We start from the raw sequence: 26,309 nt of genomic DNA, 5'->3' as shown, positions 1-26,309 counted from the left end.
TTATTATCAGCAATAGGTGGGATTGACCCAATGGATTCCAATCTTGTGGCCTTTGATCATAAAGTATATGACCCTCAATTACTGGCTCAACTAGCTTTCCTTATTCAAGTGAAAGCCCTCAACAAAACTGTTCATCGAGCAATTATTGATGATAGGGCATCTACATGTATTATTTCAATGAGTTGCTGGAAAAATTTAGGCTCACCACCCTTGTCGAGATCGTCAACAACATTAAAAGCATTTGATGGATGATCATACACTCCATACGGGATTTTAAGTAACTTGCAAGTTGAACTGGGGGGCAAAACAATAGAAATTGATGTTGAGGTTATCCATGAAAACCTCGATTACAACATCCTACTGGGAAGGCCCTGGATATATGCCATGGCCGCAGTTGTGTCGACCTACTTCAGGAAGATTGCATTTCCCTTTCGAGGAAGAATTACAATCGTCGACCAACAAACATTTCTCCCCAACAGTTCACAAGTTACGGAAGCATTCCAATGATCCATGGAAGCAATCATTCGCTTCAAAATATTGGAGTAGGCTTCCTAAAAGACCCTGCCTTAATGGGTACTTTTGCCCTACCGCCTCTAAGTAATCTGGTGGAAGTGGCCAGAGTGGAAACCTGCAATATGAAATCTTCTATATCTAATGGATTTAGAAGATTCCTAAACATTTTTTCAGCATGGATCATCGCCATTTTAGAAATATTGTAGCGATCAATTTTCTTGGCTTGGGGGGCAAACCCAATTCAACGCTCATCGAGTGTTTGGATAATGGGTCTAAGGAATATGGCACCTCTTCAGATCCTTGGTTGCTTGTACATTCTACAGGCGAAGGAATCATTCAATCAATGATGACAGAAGAGGCACCATGGGGAGATTACCACCATCACTCCCACCTTTCGGATTACCACGAAGATTATTCCAGCAACCTTAATCATCCTTCAGTTTTTGATTTTCTATCAAATACTGTAAATACGGTGGATTTCGAGGATGGTTCTTATCTCGTGTCGACCTCGTTAAAAAATGAAACAAGGTGTCTCGAGGATGGTTCTTATCTCGTGTCGACCTCATTAAAAAATGAAACAAGGAGTCTTGAGGATGGTTTTTTTACTGTGTCAACCTCATTAAAAAATGAAAGAAATATCCTTTCCAAATCTCAAAGGTAAACCTTCATTCCAACCACCGAGTTGAATGCAATGAAGCTTGGGGGGCATGCACCTCGATTTGTGTTATTATGCTGGGGGCATGAAAACTTATCATGAGAAAATGTTTCCACCCGCGTTTAATCTCGTTAAAAAATGAACTATTAACCGGTAAATAACCATCATGAATGTAGTACTTCAGCCATTAAAGCCTTGGTCATGTTTGCACCATCACCTCCACTTTTGCATTGGCCGATCATTCACCTCCATTTGATTGTTTACCCATTTTGAGGAACAGTTTCGAAGAGTGATCTCACTAGCCATCCTTGTGACACTGCCATGATTGGAAAATTCCAAACCTTACGTGGAATCAGCTGCTACCCATTTTATCACTCGTTCCTCAAAAGACGAGTCTCCTTTAAGCTCTTTTCAACTGACTCGTAAAATATGAAAAGATTGCCGAGCCATTGGCCTCTCCAGCTCGTTAAAGGGATAGGAAGTGTTATCCCTCCTCTAGATTTTAATATTTTTGGACCTGAGGGATTATTACACAAAACGATCGAGCACTTGTTTTGTTCGGCTCGTTAAAAGTATCGAAAATTCATCCCTTCTGTATTGTTTTATACTTTTTCGGACTTAAGGGATTAGATGACGAGAAAGGAATTTTGGAGTTACCTTTACGTTCCTTTTCAGACTCTCTAAAATTGAAAGGGATCGAGTTATCTTTGTCATTAAACTCGTTAAAAAGATTAATAGCGACAAACTTGTCTATAGACGAGAACGAGTTTCACTATCGCTAGGCTCATTAAAACATAGCGATGGGTTTGCCGGAAGGGAAAATTATAGAACAAGCATATGTTATCCTCCTCAAGCTTAACAAAAATAAAGAGGTACTGGTCAGCAATGACTGGGGAAAATTGGGAAGAAAACTCAAAGAAACTTCGTTGGTAGCAAGTCGCTCTTGAACATGACACTTCCACTCCGTGTCCGAGTCGGGTTGGGTTGTTTCATTCACCGCTCACATCACCATGGTCACGCCATACCATCCACGTTTGGGATCAATGCTACCAATCCATCACATCAGTGTCGCCGATATGTTCAAGAGAAGTCATTTAGAGAATTCACCTGTGTCTCACCCACTACCATACATTATACTCCATTCTTTCATGACCGCCACCCTGAACCTTATATCACCAGATCGTTTTCACCTCCATTAAAATCATTTGCTCCATTCCGTGTCACTAATGTGGGATTTATTAAGGCCCTCCTGTGACAGATCACTTCTTGTCGACATCAGCTCATTATCCAAGAAGTTGATCTAGGAACACCCCATTCAGTACTTTGAAGCTTGCATGCCTCAATGGCAAGTTTCTCACTTCCGGCGACAGGTTTTCATCAATGGCCTTCGACCGAAAGATTTTGCGTGGTGTTCGATGCCAAGTCCTTTATTCACACCACGTGAATTGTACTGCAGTACCTTGAGGATCATTATCATTATCGGTGATTCCTCTCGCGCTTGTTAACAGTTTATATCATTGACTGGTAATCAAGCGATGTCTTTCCATGTTCGACTTCAAAACATTTCTCACATGGATTGACTTGTACTTCGAGTGAAGATCGGACGAGATTGAAGACCCCAGATCTAGTTTCATCCATTCGGGCTGCGATATATATTCAGGGAAATAAAGACATTAAATGTACAACATTGCAGCACAGATAATCATTCTACCAAAAGGATGATGGCTCTATCAGAATCATCAGTCTACACTCAGACGATTGTCTGTCCGATGTACATGAAAATGAATTTATAAAGTTGAGCATGGGAATGCCCGCCTCAGCTAGATCATGAAAACAGTATGAAGATAATGTATTGTATTGTATCTTATTACAGGTCTCCTCCCAGCATTGAAAGAACTTCGGATCCTCATAATAAAGCATTTCACCCGACACCAAAAGGTTAACGGCCTCATACTTGAGGGGGCAACTGTTATAGACATTTTTGTGCCTTACAACTCCAGGCATGAAATGTCCATAAAACAAGGGCTCCTAAGTCCCTAAAAGTGTTATTCTAACCCCTAAAGGAATAAGGTCAACAGATTACAGCTTCTCCCAGAAGTTCTCCACTAGAAACTGCTCAGAATTGGTCAAAACAGGATTAGTGCAGCTGCTCCACTGGCTAGGTGCGTTGCATCTCACCCAAATGCACTGTGAGGGTGCGTTTCATTTCAAAATCCCCTTCTGTGGGGTGCGATGGGCGAGAAATGACAAATGGCAGTGTCATTCCGCGAGGTGGAGAGGCAATGGAAGCTTCCAGAATCTTCTCCTGTGACACTTGCCTCACTGAATTCGACCAAGGATGAGTAAGAGACCCTCAGTCTCCAAGTGGAAGCTAGAACTGTCAGAGAGAAGACACTAATCAAATCACAAGCTGACTCATCCCCCTTACAGATATCTATATATGGATCCCTCATCCCAGAGATCCGGAGGCTGGAATTTTGCATATTGTAAGGAATTTTTGTTGGTTTCTAGAGACAAACATCAGATTGTTGGGTGATCTAAGCTTTGTCTAAGGTGAAGAGGGGCTTCTTTGCTGGGAGGTTGATGCTGGGTCAGAACAACTGGTTGTAACTCCTCCTGGATCTTTTCTTGTTTATCAATAAAAGCTATTTGAGTTTTCCTCCATGTTGTTGTATCATTGATGCTTGTTACATTTGTATGGTCAATTTACATCTGATCCTAGATTGTTTATGAGTATAGATCCATGTCTTTGTATAGTGCTATGCTTCTGTGATCTTACAGGTACTTCCTGAAGCTGGACGTGCAAGGGAGCAGGTAGCTGGGGACTATCAAAGAAGAGAGGGATCGAATCAAGGGATTAGCGCAAGACAGAGGTTGATCTTTCTGTTCCTCTCTATCTATAATTCATAAAGGAAAAACATAAGTAGCTTTTCTCTGTTTGTTTCTAAGGCAGCTGTCACACCTTAGTGGGATAGAGCAGTTCTATATAGACACTTTTCCCTGTAACATTGAAGAAGAGACTATGTTCACTGAAAACATAGTAAAGGATCATCAGTTCACTATGATGATAGACACAGTGGATATAGACATGGAAGTTGTTGAGGAAGAAGTACATCTACTGAAGGATGTTAAGAAGGAGGGAACCTATGCAAAGGATTTAACCTTGGGATGAAGAACACTAATAAAAGAGTGTTTTACAGAGGATAAGAAATCTTTTGAAGCTGTCAGAAGTATTAAAGAGTATCTTTCAGAAGATAAAAACTATAAAATAAAGGAGGATGGGAATTTCTCTTTAATGAGAGAAGCAATGATTTATTGCAGCAGAAAGAACTTAATAATGCATTGATATTTGAAACTATGACAACAAGGGAAGAATTTCTTGTGAAAGAAGATGAAATTCAGTCTAAAGAGCTGATATGTGAAGCAACATTTGAGACTGTTGAACCTTATGATTTTTGAATTGGTAATTTGTGTATAAATGCAGGAATCATAAGTGATGATGAAGCACTTGCAAAGAGTCACAGAGAAATTGCATTGTTGGAATATTTGTTGGAAACTTCAGAGTATGACAGTGTGATTGTAGAAGAAGGAGTTCACTACAGTGGACAAGAGTAGGAAGACATCATTAGAGAAGAAGATGTGGGGGAGGGACTAGTTGACAGACTCATGAATTCTTTTGAGAATTCAAAACAACATAATGATGTGCTAGCAGAGGAGAAAGAAACAAAGTAGCAAACTGAATTGTTACTAGAGGAAGATAAGGCACAGAAGCCTTATGTTTTTTATTTTAACAAGTGTTTTGTGAGTGCAGGTTTTGTTGCCGATGCTGAAGGAAATTTGGCACAGATGAGTAGCCAAATAAAAATCGAAGAAGAAGATTCTGTGGAAGAATTTAATCCATGGAACAGAGATGCTCAATTGCTGGAGAAAATGCTCGAAAATCATGATTCAGTGCAGATAGAAATAATCATGAAAGAGGTCAAGGATGAAAGGGAGGTAGTAAGTAAAATTAACCAACATTAGTTTGAAGAGGTGGTGGACAACAACAACAACCTAAAGCAAAGAGAAAGAGGAAAATGTAAGTGGCAGAGTATGGACCAGCCCAAAGATGTGCTGGAAAAAGAAATTGAAGATTTGTGGTAGCTGATGATGAAACAGGCCATAGGGAGAAAGTTGATGACAATAGGAAGGATGATCAATCAGAGTATGAACCTGATTGACAAGGAGAAGAAGATGGAGCAAAGGACAAGAGAAGTGCATCAACATCGTAGGAACAAGACATTTGGACAGTTACGAAACAAGGTATGGGATCCGGGAAGACAATAATCAAAAGACACAGGATCAGGAGATCATGAATATTTTCTACTTTGGGAGTCTGATGCAAGAGCATTCAACCGAAGGGAAATCATTGTATTTTAGTACACATAGGGGAGCCATGTATTTTAAGGAACTTGGTTTCCTAAGTCCCAAATTAATGTAATATTTAGGCTTTTAAGTGATTAGAGTAGGAATTAATTAGATGTTGTGAGGTTGTTTGTAAATGCTCTTGAATAAAGGAGAACATGAGTGGTTAATAAAAGACAAAGAGTTAAAATTCAATTATAACTCTTAAAGTAGTTCATGATTTGAGGAACTAGAGAGAGTTCTTAGGAATTAAATGAAGTTAGAAGTTGACATAGAGGATTTAGGAGTCAGTTCAGAAGATTTAGGATTTGAACGAGAATTAGTTCAACAGAGCTTTTTGGTATAAATGTAAGCCTACGGGTAGAGTGAAGGGAGGAGGCCACGATATTGAAGAACAGGCCTGTGCGAGACAGAGAAGTCTCGAATGTAATCATTTGTTTATATTTATATATACAGAGGTTTATTCCTCACTGTGTGAGTATGCGTGAAACGAGTATTTCATGGGTGAATTAATCATGAATTTGTAGGTTTTGTAACAGTGTTGTAGGCAGAGTTCTAAAGGTCGCGTAGAGGAACAGAATGATTCATAGGAATCATCAATGGATCCTTGAATCCAATTGACGACACAGAGTGAAGCTTTAGGGTGAAATAGCAAAATGGGATTTTGCAGAAGAGTAAAGCTCAGAGGTAGCTGAGAAACCGACGCAAAAGGCGGAGTTCTGAAGAACTATGCAAGAGAAGAACGATTCAAAGGACCATAATGGGTTGTTGAATCCATTAGAGGGATTAAAGCGAAGCTCAGGAGGAATCACGTAGTAAAAAAATAGAAAGGCTGGAACCTTTGAATAAGAGAAAAACCACAGAAGAATTGAAGACTTAACGTAAAATCTAAGTGAAAAGGAGGAGTGAAGGAGTAAAGTGCCAGTGCTCAGCAGCCATTGGATTTGGGAGATCAACGGTCCAGATGATGTCACTAAGGAGAAAAGCAGAATATCGTATCGACAGAGTTATTTACAAAGTTTAAGTCCTGCAAGCGGAAAACCCAATTTACACTAAAAGCGAGCGCAAACATAGTCAGATTTAGAATCTAGACTTGAAATCTTATAAAAAGTGGCCTATACCCCTATCGCGTCTATAAGGATATCGGATCGGCGCATGGAAGTGGAAAGAGTCTGGCCTTGAGGTTGAGCGAAATACGATCGCGCGAGTTAATCACAACCGTCGGATCATGAACCAGATTGACGATTGTTATTTTATCGCTAATTCACAATCATAATAGTTAAGAGCTAGCGATTACTAGAGTGCCGATGCATCGATAGCGATAAAGCATTGATCAGCGATCAGAGGGTTCAGAGATCGGAGCTGCGGAAAGGGTCGAAGTGAAGCGTGGACCCGATGGATATGTAGATCTGGGTGAATTGTTTTTGAAGTCTGAACAAAGGGTTCGTGCGAGGTTTTCCTTTGTATTCGTGAAAGTGTTGTGCCAAGCGTGTTTAACGCTAAAACATATATCAACGATTCAGATAGTCACATATTAGAGTCGGAGGGGTGATGAGGCATGTATGTATGACCCGCGAAAGGAGAGATGGTTGATTGCAATACAGGTAGCCTCAGGAATTGTGCAGAAGCCGTATAAAGGCAGAAAAAGGTGTGTTTGCATATGTTTTCCTTTGTAAATGGTTTTATAAGGAAATAACACCAATAAAAGGTTTTGTGGGTTATATATATATATAACCAATGATAAGAGGGAAAAGGTTATATATGCGGACTTAAGGAGTTTAAAAGTCCCAATAGGAAGGATTTAATGAATGACTTTAATAGAGTCATAAACGAAGGCTTGAGGGTTGTTTAAATCCCCAATAGGAGGTTTTAACAGGGTGATTGAGCTCCGATATAATGGAACTAAGGAATAGGGCCTTAACCATTAGAGGTTGAAGATTTGACTCCTTTGTGTGTTAAATACCTGGGATAGATGTGTTTATGCATTTTAATGCATATTATGGGCATAAGCGGGGGTAACCCTGCATCATTATAAGGCCACTATTAAGGATAGAAACAGAAAATGAACGATTATAACTTATGGAAATATTGACTGTAATATTAGTTCTATGCTAACTCTCACATGTTCTTTGTTAGAGTGAATTCAAGAGCCAGCAAAGGAAAAAAAACAAAGGAAAACTGAAATATATCCCCCATATTTTTCTATATTTTTCTTATGAGGAACAATGAACATATCTACTTTTCATTTTTCCCTAATGAATTAGTAGCTTATATTACCATGTATGTTTAATTCCTTAAGGTTCGAGTGACTCTAGTAGCTCTTAAATAAGCCGATCTATGTATGCAAGATGTTGGACAAGTAGAAGTAGTGTGGTAGAAGAAGTGGTGGATCCATCTATTATGTCCATAAAATATAGCTATTATAATATTTAACATTTTCACTCTATTAGAACAAAATAAAATAATTATTAATGATTAATTATTATTAAGCCGATGTGTAGCTGTAATGTAAGAAGGTTTATTAACATTTTTACATGTCACCTTAATATCTTGAATTTATAAGACGTAAAAGATTTGTAAACACCTACATGATGATTAAAAGTAATATAGATCTCGAGAGATGTTATAATGTTAAAGTTAATAAAAGTAATAAAATTCAGTTTGTTATATTGTAGTTTTGCTTTTATTAATAAAATTATGAATGACTTTTTAGATAAAAGAAAATGATAATATATGTATCACAACAAAATATATAACATATACTTGGAAACTATAAGTTAAGATATATTTTACATTATAAATTAAAATAATTATTCTATAACTATATTTAAATTTAATTAATAAGAACATAAAAGTTTAAATACTTACAATAATAAACCTACCATATAACAATATGTTTAACAATGGATATTCATCTCCACTTTGCCATAGATATTATTAACTTGTAAATAGGCTTTGTTATAATACCATGAGCCAATACCATGGCTCATCAATACAAGATGCCCAAAAACCATCTCTTATTTCACAATCTACACTCGTGTCACATTAAAATATAAGATATAAATAGTAACTATAAATTAAGATCCATTTTTTGTACAAATTAAAATAATAATTTTGTAACCATCTTTAGATTTCATTAATAAGCACATGAAAACTTAATACTTACAATATAGAAATATTTTTAACCATAGATATTCACCCCCATTTCACCGTGAATAATATTAACCATATCGTACCATGGGCTAATACAATGACTCATCGATACTGCATGCTGAAAACCATTTCTCATTTCACAATCAAAATAATACTTACAATATAACAAGATTTTTAACTATGGATACTCACCCCACTTTACCATGGATATTATTAACCACACCATACCATGGCCTAGCAATACCACATGCCAAAAAACTATCTCTCATTTCATAGTCAAAATATTTTAGAAGTATATATTTTTTAAATTTAATTTTATTACATTTTTGGGCAGAGAGACATTCTCTATCCAATGGAATAGATGTTGTAATGCCACGTTATAATATGTTATCTAAACATTTTGACCCGGTGAAATTAAGTACGAAAAAAATGAAAAAATATATTAATTAAAACATTTTGACCTAGTAAAATTACATAAAAATAAAATTCAAACTAAAAAATAAAATTAATAATTAAACCACCCTAGATCCATCTTAAATCTAGATCTATCAAACTCCGAGAGGGATCAAATCTCTAGAGGTGCACAAATTTCTTAAACCTTGCACTTAGAAAAGAGGGCTCGACAGATTTGATATGTCTTGGAGCTTGATAGATCAAGAGTTAAGGTAGACCTAGAGTGGTAATTATTGTGCCTAGAGGCATTCACCCCACTCTATGGATGCCTTGTGTAATATCTTGTAAACATTTTGACTCATCAAATTATTTAAAAATAAAAATTGAATTAAATTAAAGAATTAAGAATAAAATAAAATTGTGGTAAAAAAATCGGCCACTTTTGCAAATGGTATTCTTACATATATATATACATGAACTAGGCACACACACACACACACACACACACACACATATATATATATATACACATTTAAAAAAGTGTGCAACAAGATTCTCAACCATGGATATTCACTTTCGTAGAGGTTACAAATTTACCATCTACATAATAATTATGGATAGTTAAATTAAAATTCTAAACATGCTATTGAAAAATAAAATTGACTATATACATAATTAATTAAAAAATAAACTAATACACTTATATATTTTTTTCCAATTCATACGCATCATATTGGCTATGTCACTATTCTTGATGCCTAACGTACAAAATTAAAGAATCCAAACAATTAAATCGTGACTTAAAAATCAATTAATTAATTATCCTTGTAAAGTGACCAATAAGACGTGATTGGTGGTCCTTTGACTTTAAATATCAATGATACAAGTAGTTACATAAATTGACATTTTATGTATTAAAATCGATAATTTAATTATTTTCATAAATAAAATATATTTAATTCATTTTCAATAAAATGTTAACCTTGCCTAGGTTAATGTGTTACTAAACTAACCATAATTTGATCATTCAATGTATAATTAAATTAACCATAATTTGATCATTAAGAGGATTACTTGAGGCATTTTATAATGTTATGGTATTTCAGGGTGTTCCATTTAGGTGGTTTAATAGGACACAATATTGAGCCCGCGTATTTACACATGGAATTATACCACATGGAATTTGAGGTGAGGATGCTTATTTAATTAACTGTAATTATGCATTATAGAATATCAATAATAGGTGTTCTTAGGCACCTTTGTTCATTATAGAATGTCTATGATAAGTGTGCTTGAGTTGCTCTCCTCATTAAATGTGTATGATAAGTGAGTTTATGTTTTTTCACCAAGTATAAATATTTATTTTTATTATAAAGAGTTTTTAAATAAAATTTATTATTTTTACATGATTTTCTTATATTCATTTTATTAAAAAATCAATAAAATTATATACATAATATTTATAAAAAAACGTTATTAAAAATATGGAATATTTCAATTTTTTATATATTAAAATTTATATTTAAAATCATAAATACTTATATTCATTTTTTATATCAAAATACTCCATTTAAGGGGATATATTAAAGTTTACATTTAAAATCATAAATACTTATTTTTATTTTTTATATCAAAATACTCCATGTATCGCTTCCGCTTAAGTATCACGGTTTCTATCCTCTCTTTTTTTCATGGTTTTGCCTATTTTGCTTTTCAGATTATGCCTCCTATTAATCTGAAGTTGTATTTTACCACATCATAGAGTTGTCTATTTTCATTTTATTTTTGTTTTTATTTACTCGTTTGCATTTATCATATATTGTGTAAGACATCTGATATGCTAGGATTATTCCCAAGTTTTTGGTTGCTTGTGGATGTCTGTAAAAATTGTTTTGATTCTAAATTCTAGAAACCTTGATGAGACAATTTATTTGGATGGTTCAAGTATTTCAAAAAAATATTTCATTTCAAATTTCAATGATATAAATAGTTACATTATTTGACTTTTTAGGTATTAAAATCAATAATTTAATTACTATATAGAATGATAAATAAAATATTTTTAATTGATTTTCACAAAAAATCTAATCATAATTTTGTCATTCAATGTATAATTAAGGGACCCATAATTTGATTATTAAAAGGATTATTTGAGACATTTTATAGGCTCATGGTATTAGGTAGTCCCTGGTATTTACACATGGAATTTTAAGATGTTTTTTTAGATGGTTTACTAGAAGACAATATTGAGTAGGGCCTGATATTTATCCATTGTAGTTGAGGTGAAAATATCTATTTAATGACTTTGTATTTCTCGTTATGCATTATAGAATCATTACAGAATTTCAATGATTAGTGTGTTTGGGTTGCTCTCCTTATTATAGGATTTCTATGGTCAGCGTGTTTGGGTTGCTCTCCTCATTATAGAATTTCTATGATCAGTGTGATTGGGCTACTCTCTTCATACACTTTGTTCACTGTCAATGTGATTTTTAATTGATTTATCACGCAAATATGCCGCACAACTTTCCTGCAATAAACAAAGAGAATGGAGACTATGAGTGTTGGGAAGGCGGAGGAGACAAATCACAAATTCACACACAAATCCACGAGTTTTTGCTCTTCTATTGATCACATAAAACATGATGTTTACAATGAACTCGGTGAAGGGTATTTAACCTTTTCCAACTATCGACTTGCCTAAAATATCTTGACATGCAACCACACACTAAAAGTGGTCTATCACTTAACTCGACTTGACTCAACACTCAAATCAATCAATCACTCAATTAACTGACTCCCTATGTTTAGCCAACTCCTCATGGAGGAGTAATTATGTTATTTTAACACTCCCTCTTAATTACGACCGCTAAACTAAAACATGGCTCAGGACAACTCAAACACACATGTTGGTCTATGAAACTCAAACACATCTTGTGCTAATGACTTCATAAATATATCAGCCAATTGATCACTAGATTTACAAGGCTTCCAGTGAACTTCTCCATTTCTCACAAGTTGTCTAATAAAGTGATATCTAGTATCAATATGTTTGCTCTTTCGATGAAACACACTATTCTTGGATAGTGCAGTCGCTGAGGTGTTGTCACAATATCTTCTTGTTGATCCTTGTTGTTTCTGCTTATGTCCATCAAATACTCTTCTTAATCCCACTGCTTGACATGATGTTATTGTTGCTGCTACATTTTCTGCTTCTGCCAATGAAAGTGTCACAATGGGTTGCTTCTTAGATGCCCATGAAATCAAACCTGAACCGAGATGGAACACATAACTAGAAGTGTTCTTCCTATCATCCAAATTGCCTGCAAAATCATTATCTGTGTATCAAATCAAATCCTTCTTTTATGTGCTTGCATACATTATGCCACAATCTCTAGTTCCTACTATGTATCTTAGAATTATTTTTCCTGCAGTCTAATGTGTGTCTTTTGGAGTCTCCATAAATCTGGAAATCAAACTCACTCCTTGCATGATATCCGGTCTTGTAGTTCTGAGATACATGAGGTTTCCAACCAATATTTTGAATAGAGTTGGATTGGTATCTGATCCTTCATCATCCTTTCTTAACTTTGTACATGTTGCAATTGGTATATGGACAGGTTTTCAGTTTTCCATCCTGCATATTCTCAAAAAATCTTTGGCATATCTATTTTGAAAAATAAAAATTCATTTTTCAGATTTCTCAACTTCTATGCTAAGAAAATATTTCATGAGACCAAAATCTCTCATCTCAAATTCTTTCATCATGGCTGCCTTAAATTCATCTATCTCAAAATCACTTGTAAAAATAATGTCATCAACATATAAGCAAACAATCAAAATCTATCCATGCTCATTTACCTTTGTGTATAAGGTAGTCCCAATGTTGCTTCTGCAAAATCCATTTTTAATCATGTAGCTATCGATTCTACTATACCAATCTCTAGGTGCTTGCTTCAGTCAATGGAGTGCTTTCTTCAACTTGTAAACTTTATCTTCGTTACCTTCAACTTCATAACCTAGACACTGTTGCACATAAATTTTTTCTTCTAGAATTCCATTCAAGAAGGCTGATTTCACATCAATCTGATATACTTTCCACTTGTTCTGAGTTGTTGTGGCTAGAACTTCTCTTAGGGTATCCAATCTGGCTACCAGAGCAAACGTTTCTCCAAAGTCTATTCCCGGTTCCTGCGAAAATCCTTTTCATACAAGTCTAGCTTTGAATCTGTCAATTTCACCTTTCTCATTCAACTTTGTCTTGTACACCAACTTTACACTAATGATATTTTTGTCCTTTGGTAAATCAATCAAATCCCATGTATCATTCCTTTCAACAGCTTCAATTTCTTCTTCAATGGTTTGCAACCAATTTTCATCTCGGATTGCTTGTTCATTTGAAAAAGATCGGAATGACAATAATGCAAAATTTGAAATAACATCCAAATCATCATAAATATCTTTCAGACTTCCCATATTTCTCTTACTAGTGCTTGATTCATCACCTGATTTATTGCTGGGAGAATCTTGATCTGTTGATCTGCTTGAGGGTCCATGTTGCTCTGAAAATCTTGGAGTCCTTGTTGGCCTGTCTCTTTTTAGTGCCTTCATCTATGATTCTTGCCGCTCATTTTCTTCTACATCATCTTCTTCCATTAATGGCACTTGTGCATCAACTTTTTTGTCTACAATTCCATTCCATGGCTTGTTGAATCTTTGAACACAACATCTGTGCTAATTATGGTCTTCTTTGTGACATGGTTATACAACTTGTAAGTGTTTGATTGCTCACTATAACTAGTGAATATGTATTTTTCACTTTTATCATCTAATTTTCCTCTTTGCTCATTAGGCACATGTGCATAAGCTACACATCCAAATACTCTGATATGAGATATGTTGCAAGAAATACCTGACCATGCTTGTTCTCGTACTCTGTTCGTCACACTCTTTGTAGGAGATCTGTTGATCACATAAAAAGCATATGAAACTACTTATGTCCAGTGTTCATCAGACAAGTTTCTTCCTTTCGACATGCTTCTTACCATGTTCATAATTGTCTTGTTCTTTCTCTCTGCTACAACATTCTGCTACGGTGTGTACCTGGTTGTAAAATGTGTTCTGATTCCATGTTGTTTGCGGCAATTATGGAATGCCTTTGAATCATATTCTCCACCACGATCTGACCTCAATACCTTGATTTGTTGATCACTTTGGTTCTCTACTAAGGCTTTGAATTCCTTGAACTTTTCAAAAGTTTCAGACTTCTGCTTCAAGAAGTAAACATAAGTCTTTATACTATAATCATCAATGAAAGTAAGGAAGTAACAACTTCCACCAATTGACTGTGTCCTCATAGGTCCACACAAGTCCGTATGCACTACCCCAAGAGGTTGCTTTGCTCTATATGCAACTCCATTTGGAAAACTTTCATGGTGCTGCTTTCCAAAGATGCAACACTCACAAGTACTAGTAGGTTATTTTACGGGAGGCAATCCTCTGACCATCTGTTTCTTCTACAACAATCTTAAACCGGAAAAGTGCAAGTGTCCAAATCGAAATTTCCATAACCAATAATCATCATAACATGCAACTGTAAAAGAACTCACCTCACCATTGTAATTCATAATTAAAGGAAAGAGTCTATTCCTTGTCATATGCACCTTTGCTATAAGTTGCTTGCTTGGGGGCTTGCCATATATTACACATTCTTGAACTTGAAAGATAACTATGTATACTTTCTGTGTCAATTGACCAACATTTAACAAATTATGTTTTGGACAAGGAACATAATACACCTCTAAGATTTTCTTCGGCTCCCACCTGCTTGGTCAGAATATTGACCACTCATTTTCCATCTACTTCCACAGTCTTGTCAGTCCCCAACTTTACCTCTGTTTTCACAGATTGATCGAAATTTGCAACCAAATCCTTGTTTCCTGTCATGTGGTTACTACAACCACTGTCTAACAACCACACACTAGCAGAAGTTTCATGAATGGTATGGAAAGCTAGGAACACCGAGTTAGTACTCTCCGTAATGACATTAACTCTTTGGTGCCCTTGATTAGCTATTTTCTTCTTGCAATCACGAGCATAGTGACCAAATTTATTGCAATAATAACATCTCACCTTTGATTTTTCAACTCTTAGATTATTGTTGAAGCTTTTGTAGTTGTTTTTGTTTTCATCTTCATGCTCTTCTCGGTCATCTCTCTGACCACCATATATTCCTCTTCGTCCTCTTCCTCTCAGTCTACTTCTGCCTCGACCTCTGTCTCTTGAAATAGAAACCTAACTTTTAATACCTGTCTCAAAAGTGGAATCCTTATTTATGTCTATCCTTGCCTCATGTGATACAAGTGATCTGATCAACTCATCAATTGTCAATGATGCCAAATCCTTGGCTTCTTCTATGGTTGCTACCACAACATCAAATTTGGTAGACAAAGATCTGAGGACCTTCTCAACCACTATTTGATCTCTAATGTCTTCACCATAAATATTTAACTGATTTACGATAGTTATGAACCAATTTATGAAAGAATCGATGTCCTCTATCTCCTTCATCTCGACACATTCAAAATATCTCCTAACATTTTGCAACTTAACAATATTCACTTTGGCCATACTTGTATCGTTTGTCGCCAAAGTATCCCATGCTACTTTTGCTGAAGACATGATCATAATCTTCTGGAACACTGCTTGGTCCACTCCGTGCTGGATAAGTTGCAACGCTTGTGCATTCTTCTTCTTGTCTTTCTTCCATTGTTCTCTCTCTGTATTACTGAGAGTTTGTACTTGTGCTTCATCCTTAGGTTCTGAAAACCCAAACTCGACATAATCCCAAACATCATGGGCTTGTAACGTGGTCGTCATCTTCATAGCCCACACATCATAATACTTCCCTGTAAACAGTGGAAACTGGAGCTGAAAATTTGAGAAACCCATCTTTGTCCAAAAATTTCCCTTTCTAAAACACTAAAATTTTCCTTTTGTAAATTAAAAAAAAAAAAAAACCCTTTCAATAAACCCTAAGTTTTCTAATTAAAAATACTTAATTTTTTTTATTATATAAAAAATCTTTTATGGAGTATAAAGTCTCACATGCTTTGTTATGAAAGACTTTAAACATACGCATACAAACTTGGCATACCGCGGGACCCACGTTCGAACGACCTGACTTGAAAAAAAATTTACTTTATTCACTCTACTTTTTAACACACGAACGTGTATTTTGTGATACGAGCTCTGCGTGTTAACGCCTTTCACGTTGACAACCGTATGCGTTACTCTTGTTAACGTGACTCTTATGAGCCTGACCCGCTTGTATTGAAATCGGTGCAAAGGGCAATTGTTGAGCTTGAGCCTGACCAGCTTGTATTGAAATCGGCACAAAGGGTGACGTCTAATGCAGCCCTTGTTGAGCTTGGGTGCGTTATAATGCCATGTATGCTATTGTAAAGTGCGTTAATGTTCAAAGCACGAGAGAAAAAATAGATTTCTCCTCTCACATGGAGCATGCAAATGCGTTATCTTCTTTTTTACCTGGCTCTCATACCAATTTGTTGAAAAGGTTCTGAGACAAAGTACACATTCACAAATAAACATGATGTTTACAATAAACCCAATAGATAATATTTAATATTTTCCAACTAAAGATTTGTCTAAAATATCTCATGTAATCACACACTAAAAATTATCTATCACCTAATTTGACTTACCCCAACACTTAAACATTTGATCACTCAATCACTTTGTATGTTTACCCAACTCCTCATACAACACTAATTATCTTATTTTAACAATGATTTCAATAAACTTCTAATCAAATATACCATTATTTCCCATGGCAATGTTGTTCCAACATTCAGCCAAAAACTATGCCCGAGGTCGGTAACGATCAAGCTCCACGTTAAATATAGATTTGTCCCTTCCCCTTATTGATTTAGGGGCATGTTAAGTATAGGTTTGAAACACCAATTACCAACATGTAAATGTAGTATCTTTTGTATAACATCTGATGTGCCACTTTACATTAAAACTATTTACGATTTACCTCTAGAATCGTAAAAGACCTTGGTCATGGATTTGAGTCACAAATCACTCAAGAAAAGTCCCAGCGGATAGTCTCGACCAGCATTAGAATATCGCGGCAAATGAATAGACTAGAGAAATAGAAACCCGATCACATCCAATCTGTTAGCCTCCTGTTGCAACAGGGTTTCATCTTTCATGATTGACATTTTTACATGCCAAATATGTCATACTTTGCAAGCTGCAGTGTTCCATATTTCCAGAAGAGACCAAAGAAGAAGCCACGAAGTGTGCTAGTCCAAAGGCCACTACTGTGTTCCATTTTTGATGGGTAGTTCCAGTTTTGAAGAGTTTTCATTTAAGGAAGGTCCAAACAGTCTAATCTTGGCCTTCCTAGGTTTCAATTTCCTGTTTTAGAATATAGAGAAATGTGTCTGTCCAAACAGTTTAATCTTGGCAGATTTGTAGATAGGTAGAGAATCAAAGGGACCCAACTGTTTAATCTGGGCCCTGGCAAAAATAAGTGTAGAGCTAGATAGGAATCATTCAAAAGAAAAATTGTAAATCTGGGTCTGCAAGTCTAAGTGCACCCAAACCAAAAAGAAGAAAAAATGTTAGCTGAGTAGGCTGGGTAGGTAGCTGTGAGGTTGCAGAATGCTGATTTATGATCAATTTTGTGTTACAAAGTGCTTCATCTTTACAGATCACAGTGCAGGCAGTTTTCATTCAAAGGAGCTCAAAGGTGGACATCACTAACTCCCCCTTCTTCTAATTCCCTAAGTCACCTACTAACTTCCCAAAGAGGTCAAGATCTGCTTGATTCCTCTTAGTTTCATCATCGTCCATATCAGTTGCCTTGGTGAAGATCTGCTTCACTCAAGGATTTTATCTCTTTTCAAATTCTTTTCCCCAAAATTAGCCCAAGGTCCCTGACCTTGGCGCCTGCTTATCATCTCCATATTAACTACTAACTCTAGTATATAACTCCCTATCAGTTTTCCCCCTTCCCCTACTAAAACTTTGTATATAAAATTCCCCTATGTAAATATCCCCTCCCTGGCAATATAGCCATATTTTTTATAAGTCCGGGAAAAAATGGTCCACCTGGGGCTGTTTTTAGCCCATCCGAGTCATAACAGGAGTTAGATGACACCTGGTCATGCTAACAGCCTCTTCCCTAGCCCTAAAACCCTCAGAAACCCACTTTTTGCCCCCTTATCCTAAGTTTCAGGCATAAATTGTTAAACCCGCGCGCAAAAAACCATGTTTTACCCCTTATCCCTAAGCCCCAATTGTAAATACATTAACCACGCTAATTTTAAACCCATAAAACCCCTTTCCCTAAGTCTAAACCCCCGCGTGCAAATATTAAAATCAGAATATTCCTTGGATATTCGCCAACCGTATACCCCCGCCGCCTCACCATCGTCGTCAACCGTCCGATCACCCTGCACCCAGATCGACGGTTGGCGGGCCGTCCCATCTCCGAACCGCCCGAAGGTTAGCATCCGAGAGATGGGCGGTATTGCCGCCGTACTCCCGCCACGCGTCACCTCCTGGGCTGTGGCGGAGGCCCCCCTGACAAAACCGCTCATGCCCAAAGGCAGTGCGCCCAGAAACTGCTTACCGCCCTATCCCCTGTGACGTAAGCCCCACGTCACCTACCTACGTCACCCCCCTTGCCCAGTCACGGCGACACGTCATCCGCCTGCGTGGCCTCTTGCCACCGTATCGCCAAGTCACCCTGCCACGTGTCCTGCCACTGTGTCCCTGCCACGTCACTGTCCGTACATGATGACATCATGATGCTCACGTCATCCCGCCACATCATCATGTTGACGTCATCGCTGACGTCACCCACCGTACGAAGTCTCATCCGCTGACGTCATGCTGATGTCATCAAAACTTTTTGGCGCGAAGGGCGAAAATCGCACTTCGGAGCCCCGGAATCAGTTTCTGAGGCAGTTTTTTTGCGCCTCATCGCTGGATTTTTTAGGCCGAAATGGGGAATCTTTAGGGAATCTTTTCATCAGGCAGCCCTCAGCAAGCCCGAAAGGCGCCGAATGAACCATTTTTCTTCGCGAAGCACTCAGAAAGGAGCAGAAAACAGTTTTGAAGGAAACAGAGGCCGAGGAGCGGCCATCAAATGTGATTAGACCCACAGCACGTCAGAGCACCATCCCGATTTATTGCCAAAGAGTATCAGAGGAAGAAGAACAGCCAAAGAGTATCAGCCGAAGATTTTTTAGGGGCTCGAAGCACCTGTACATTAATGAGTCCCTCAGAAAAGTCAAGTCAGGAGGCGTAAGCCCATCCTTGCCCTCAAATCACAATTAAGGCATTCAAGGCCACCAGACAACAGAGATACAGAAACCCATACACATTTATTTCAGAAAACACTGTAGCAAGCCACCGAGGACAACATCATTTACTCAGTTTTGATACGGCGGCCCTCAGCGCAGCCAAAGATATTTTCATGCATTTATTTCAGATAGGATTAGGTCAAATTAATCATTCTTTAGGACCTGTTTAGGTTAAGATGTAAGAAAAGCACTTGTAGAAGAGTTTTCCCTATATATACCGCCCTCTGCATTGTTACAAGGGTTGGTCAATTGAGAATTTTCACTAGAGACTCGCATTGTATACCTGAGTTTTTTCTATAATCAAAGATTGCTGAAAGCTTGGAGAGCAACTGTCTGTTGTAAATGAATGTGTTGAAGATCTGAAGATGGAATTCTTGTGCTGCAGTCTGAAACAATAAGTGCATCTTTCCTCTGTTTATTGTTTACCACTATCTAAATAGCAGAAAGAAAGAATAGCTTAGAATTTGTTTAAATACACTCTATGCTCAATTTCTGCTATTTTTCTATGTTTTCCTCTAAATGAATAGGTTATGAATATGAATTTCTCCTGGCTCATATTTACCCCGATTCACCTGTGTTGGCCAATTATCTAGGGATTCTTCGTTGCCCCTAGGTAGAGCTCTGTTACCTTCACCTGTTAAGCTAATTGAGAGATTCTTAATTGCCTCTCATTACTTAGCATTCTTTCCATCATTAATACCTGAAACATTGTTTCATGCACAACTACCTTCCTCCATTTTCCTTATTGTGCCCGAAGAAGTGCAGCAGCAGTTCCCCTCCTCAACTCCATGCCCAATGGTTTGAAAATTTCAGACTATGCCTTGCCTCTCTATCTGAAAACATCAATTTTCCCACCAAAAACAAAACAAAAACTCTCTGAACTCAAAACCTAGCCTAAAATCCTTTTCAACAAAGCTAAATCATAAAGAGAGAGCCCTCTCTGATTGCAGGTTGGCTAGAACCTGCAGTCCAAAGTTGGTCTGTGGTTACCTCGGCCGTATCCTTTTCCCGAGCTTAAGGACAACCTGAGTGATAACATATGGCGACTCCACTGGGGACCTCCTCAGATAGTTTCACGAAGAAGGTAAGAAAGCTCCGCTTAGACCATAAATCAAACTTTCCAATTGTTGTTTATCTCTTAAAACTACAGATGAAGCCTGAATGTCAACCAGGAAGCCTTTGAAACTGTTTTTTGCTTTGCATTAACAGGAGTAAATAAATGCTACGTCAGTCAATCTTCATGCTAGTTTTAAGTTACAAATAAGCTGTCCCATATTTTATTTAGTCCCTTGTCGATTACAAAAACATTCCCAGGAAAAATACCCAAAAAACAATTCGGAAGCTGGCTCCCAAGAAAAATCCACAATATACAAGGTCAAATCCAGATCCCAACCCTCCAGCTGTTTTTGAAAACCCTAACATAATCTCGAAAATCCTTAGGAAGCAAGAAAGACCGGAAAATTTGGCTGATTTGAGCCCTGAAACAACTTACCCTAGCTGTATTCCGACTCCTGTCAAGGTTTTGTTCCGGTCAACCCCTATTTCCCTTAGTTCATCATCTACATCCCGTAGTACTTCTTACATACCTTCATTCACTACACATACTAACACTACTGTTGTTTCCAGCATTCCAATTACTCCTATGATCCCCGTTACTCTAGTTGTTCCATTTATCCCCGTTGTTCCACTTATACCTGCCAATATGGCTAATAGATATGCACCCTTGCAATTACCTGCTAATGCTGGGGCTTTACCTCAAGAGTACCAATCTAAAATTACCTATTTTGACAGCACCGGTCCTTTCACAGCCATTCAACATACCAAAAAGATGCAAGGTTATTTTGAAAACTATGAAATAGATGATGATAGCGTAAGAATGAGAATTTTTGTTCAGAGTTTAACAGGTGATGTTAGAACTTGGTTCAGATCACTTGCTGCAAATTCCATAACCACCCCAGATGAGCTTTACCAATCCTTTACCAACAGATGGGAGAAAAAGAAAGATCCCTTGCACATACTAGCTGAATATGATACAATTAAAAGAGGTCCTCAAGAGACTGTTTTGGAGTACTGTACAAGATTCAAAAATGTTTACAATGCAATACCACAGAACCTAAGGCCTCCACCTGACCTTGCCTTGTACAAATTTCCCGATGGATTCGACCCGGATATGGCATACCAGTTAAAAGAAAGAGCTCCTCAAACCCTTGCGGACATGCAAAATGTTGCTGTTAGCGTAGAAGCCAATTTAATTGCCAAAAGAAACAGAGCTAGAATGGAAAGAAGAACCACCTTTAAGGAAGAACCCTCAGCTTTTGATCAAAAGCTTGATGCTATCATCAGTGGCCTGCAAAGGCTAGGAGAAAGAGTAGAAAATGTTGAAAGAAAAGCATCATGGGAGGGACAGTAGTCCAATACCATAAGGAACCCAAATTTTAGGAAAACGCAGAACACAAACGCTGGTAGACCCACCCAAGACCCACCCAAGGCCATGATATAAGACCCCCTTTTCAAGATAACTATGTTGAAGTTTCCACCTCTAGTGAACCCATAGAAGATACTCACATGAACTTAATGGATCTAAAGGGCGAGCACCAAACTGTCCTGTCCCAAGAAGACCAAAATGAACTCGATTACAATCTGTTTCAGACTAAATTTGGTGAGTCTTTTGATTTTAAACAGGGTTATGATACTGTTGTGTATGAAGTACACAAACAATATAAGCTGAGAACTAGGACCATTGACATTTCCGAACCTAGAAAAACAAAGGATGGCAAACAACCCAACAAGATCAAAGGCAAGGCTGTTATAACAGAACCAGCTGATATACCTATTCCAAACCCGCATCAAGTGACTGTAAAAGACATAACAGAAATACAACCTTCCAAAGATCAACCTTTGCCACCTCCTTCCTTGAAAGAAAGCTCGAACAGGGTTCCCAAAAACTTTCCTGAAGTTGAAAAACCGCAAGCTAAAACTTCCCATAGCAGTGATAAACAAGAGCGAAATGCAGACAATTCAAATGAAACAGAAAAAACTGCCATTATCAACACCAAGACTCCATTGGAAAAACCATTTAATTTAGAGGCAGAAATAGCTAAGTTGAAGATATCCATTCCCCTCTCAAAATTGGCCAAACACGATGTATGTAGGCAACAAATTCAAAGATCACTTCAAATGCCAGAGGTCAAGGATGATGTAAATGTTTTAGATGACACCCCAGAGCTGCTGTTTGGCCCAGAAGTTAATGGAAAATCAACACATGGACCTGTCCCACCCTTTTATGTCAGTTTGCATATACATGACAAAGTTTTTCACAATGCTATGTTTGACTCAGGGGCATCGCACAATCTTATGCCCAAAGCAGTTATGGAAAAACTGAATCTTGATGTTACAAGACCTTACAAATATTTATACTCATTTGACTCAAGTCAAGTGAAATGTCTAGGCCTCATCAAAGACTTGTGTGTCTCCTTAGTCCAATATCCCAACAAGACCATCCTCATGGATGTAGTGGTTGCTGACATTCCACCAAAGTACGGTATGCTCCTGTCAAGATCATGGGGAGCAAAGCTCCAAGGATCCCTTCAATTAGACCTTTCCTATGCCACCATTTCAGTCTTTGGGCAACCAAAGAGACTGTATAGAGAAACGCTCATGAAATATGTGGTAAGTAGTGAGAGCAAGCCTGAAAGTTTTCCCATTTACTCAATCCACTCTGATATGGATTCCTTTATTTTGTTTAATGATAATACAAATGTTTCAATTGATAATGAGCCCTTTGCTCTAAAGCAACAAGCACACATCAACGAAGAGTCGGTTGCACATACCCACGAAACTGTCACAGCAGTTAATGCAACCAGCCTACGAAAAGAAATTTCCCAAACATAAATTTTAAATATGCCCAATCCTAAAACAACTCAATCTCTTGATACTAACCATAAGCAAGAAATCAATTGGTATTTAGAGTTTGATGGCTCTGTTAACAAGTTAGGAGCAGGGGCAGGTGCATGGATTCACAACACACATAACAACCATGCAGAAGGCCATGCCTACAGACTGAACTTCAAATGCACAAATAACATGGCAGAGTATGAGGCTCTGCTGCTAGGCCTTAAACTGCTCAAAGCTCTAGGAGCGGTAAAAGTGTCTATCCAAGGTGACTCTGATTTAATCATACAACAGATGAAAGGTAATTTTGTAACCAACAACAATAGAATGAGAGCCTACAGGACTGCTGCTACCAATATACTCCAGGCATTCACTGAATTCAAGCTGGACAAGATTTCCAGAAATCACAATATTCATGCACACAGCCTAGCCACCTTTGCTAGTACCTGCAAGCTTCCTTTTGACCCAAACCATCATTTCACAGCGAAATAAAACATAGGCCCGCAGTCCCAAATAACATTAGAGACTAGCAAGTATTCAAAAACGATGCCCAGATTAACAATTTCCTCACCCTTGAGCACGCGTTTTCGAATATTAACATTGACATGGATGCTATGACAGATCCAGAACACCAAACAACTGAAAATCAGCAAGATGTAACAGCTGCAACAGCCAAGCAAATCCTGAAACCAACTATTTTTGACAAAGAAAACATAGAACAGCTGAAACAAATACACTTGGAAGATATAGCCAAAACAGAGGCAGAGATCATTGACTTAAAGGATAATTTTCTGCCTGCTGGCCTAACCCCACTAGAAGACATGTTTGATGCTAATGACGTGCCCAGAAAGCCAAAACTACAGCCCATAAACACTGAAATAGAGGAACACAACATTGGGACAGTAGAGAAGCCAAAAATGATCAAACTATCCAAAAATTTACCACCTGATCAAAAGCCCAAGTACATTGACTTATTCAAAGAGTTCCAAGATGTATTTGCTTGGAGCTATGAGGATTTGAAATCCTATGACACCTCGGTGATCCAACACACCATTCCTTTAAAACCAAACCAGAAACCCTTCAAGCAGAAACTTAGAAGAATTAACCCTATGCTTCTTCCCCCGATTGAGAAGGAAGTAAAGAGGATGTTTGAAGCAGGCATCATAGCACCTATCAGATTTTCTGAATGGGTGTCCAATCTGGTTCCTACGAGAAAAAAGACAGGTGAAATTAGACTTTGTGTAGATTTCAGAAATTTAAACCAAGTCTCCCTAAAAGACTATTACCCTTTGCCTAAAATGGACCACATCCTACAAAGGGTAGTGGGATCATCTAGAATCTCCTTGCTAGATGGTTTTTCAGGTTTCAACCAAATACTTGTTCACCCAGACGACCAAGACAAAACAGCTTTTACCACACCCTGGGGAACATTTAAGTACGTAAAGATGCCATTCGGTCTTAAAAATGCTGGTGCTACCTTTCAACGAGCAATGGATATTGCTTTTGCCAAAGAAATACATGACTTCTTAGTTGTTTACCTTGACGACTTGACCCCATTTTCCAAATCTGATGAAGAACACCTCAAGCATCTCAGGCAAATTTTCATGACATGTAGGAAATATGGCATTTGCCTGAACCCCAATAAGTCTCTGTTTGGCCTTAAAGAAGGCAAATTACTTGGCCACATCATATCAAAGGATGGGATTAGAATTGATCCTGAAAGAATCCAAGCCATCCTCCAAATCCCATTTCCAAGAAACATTAAAGAGCTACAAGCATTCCTTGGGAAAATAAATTTCTTGAGAAGATTTATTCCAAATCTAGCTGAGCTGATAAGATTGTTAAGCGACATGTTAAAGAAGGATGCCAAGGTAAAATGGTCTCTTGAAACCAAGCAAGCCTTTGAAAGTATCAAAACTGCATTAACCCAGACCCCTGTTCTAACCAGTCCACAGTTTGACAAAGATTTTATCATATTTTCATTTGCATCTGATCACACAATAGCAGCTGTCCTGCTACAAAAGGATGAACAAGGAGCTGAAAAACCAATTGCTTTTTTCAGCCGAGCCTTAAGAGATGCCCCTTTGAAGTACCCAATAATGGAAAAGCAGGCCTACGCACTTGTCAAAGCCATCAAGGATTTCAGAGTGTACATACTATATTCACATGTGATTGCCTATGTCCCACATGCTGCTGTAAAGGACATATTGACTCAAGAGGGATTAGAAGGCAAAAGAGGCAAGTGGATTGCGAACATCCATGAATATGACATAGAAATAAAACCAACCAAGCTGATAAAAGGACAAGGTTTAACTAAACTAATGTCCGAAACAAACTTCCAAGCCTTAGACATGAACCAGCTGGACAATGAACCGGAGCTGGCGACTCCACAGATCAGTGAAATCTTTTTACAATCCCCATGGTACGTTGATATATGCTTTGTATTGTTAAACCTGTGTGCTCCCCCAGGATTGTCCAGAACCAAGAAAAGATTTTTGAAAATGAAGGCTTTAAAGTTTTGTGTTATAGATGGTGCATTATTTTGGAGAAATCATGAAGGTATATTGCTTAATTGTTTAACCATGAATGAAACTAACAATGTCATGAAAGAATTCCATGCAGGTGACCGTGGAGGACATCTATATTGGAAGTCCACTGCTGATAAAATTTTAAGGGCTGGTTTCTATTGGCCCTCTCTTTTTGCAGATGTAAAGAAGTTTGCCATGTCATGTCACAAATGCCAAATTTTTGAGGGCAAGAGAAAGTTGTTGTCCCTGCCCCTTAAACCCATCTCAACCGAACAACCTTTTCAACAATGGGGTCTTGACTTCATTGGAGAAATCCATCCCTCTTCCTCAGGCTAGCACAAATGGATCCTAACAGCCACTGACTATTTCACT

The sequence above is a fragment of the Pinus tabuliformis genome, chromosome 4_1 (genome assembly GCF_031772625.1).
Source record: "Pinus tabuliformis cultivar Carrire ecotype Pingquan chromosome 4_1, CPIR1, whole genome shotgun sequence".
NCBI lineage: Eukaryota > Viridiplantae > Streptophyta > Pinopsida > Pinales > Pinaceae > Pinus > Pinus tabuliformis.
This window is presented reverse-complemented; position numbering follows the sequence as displayed.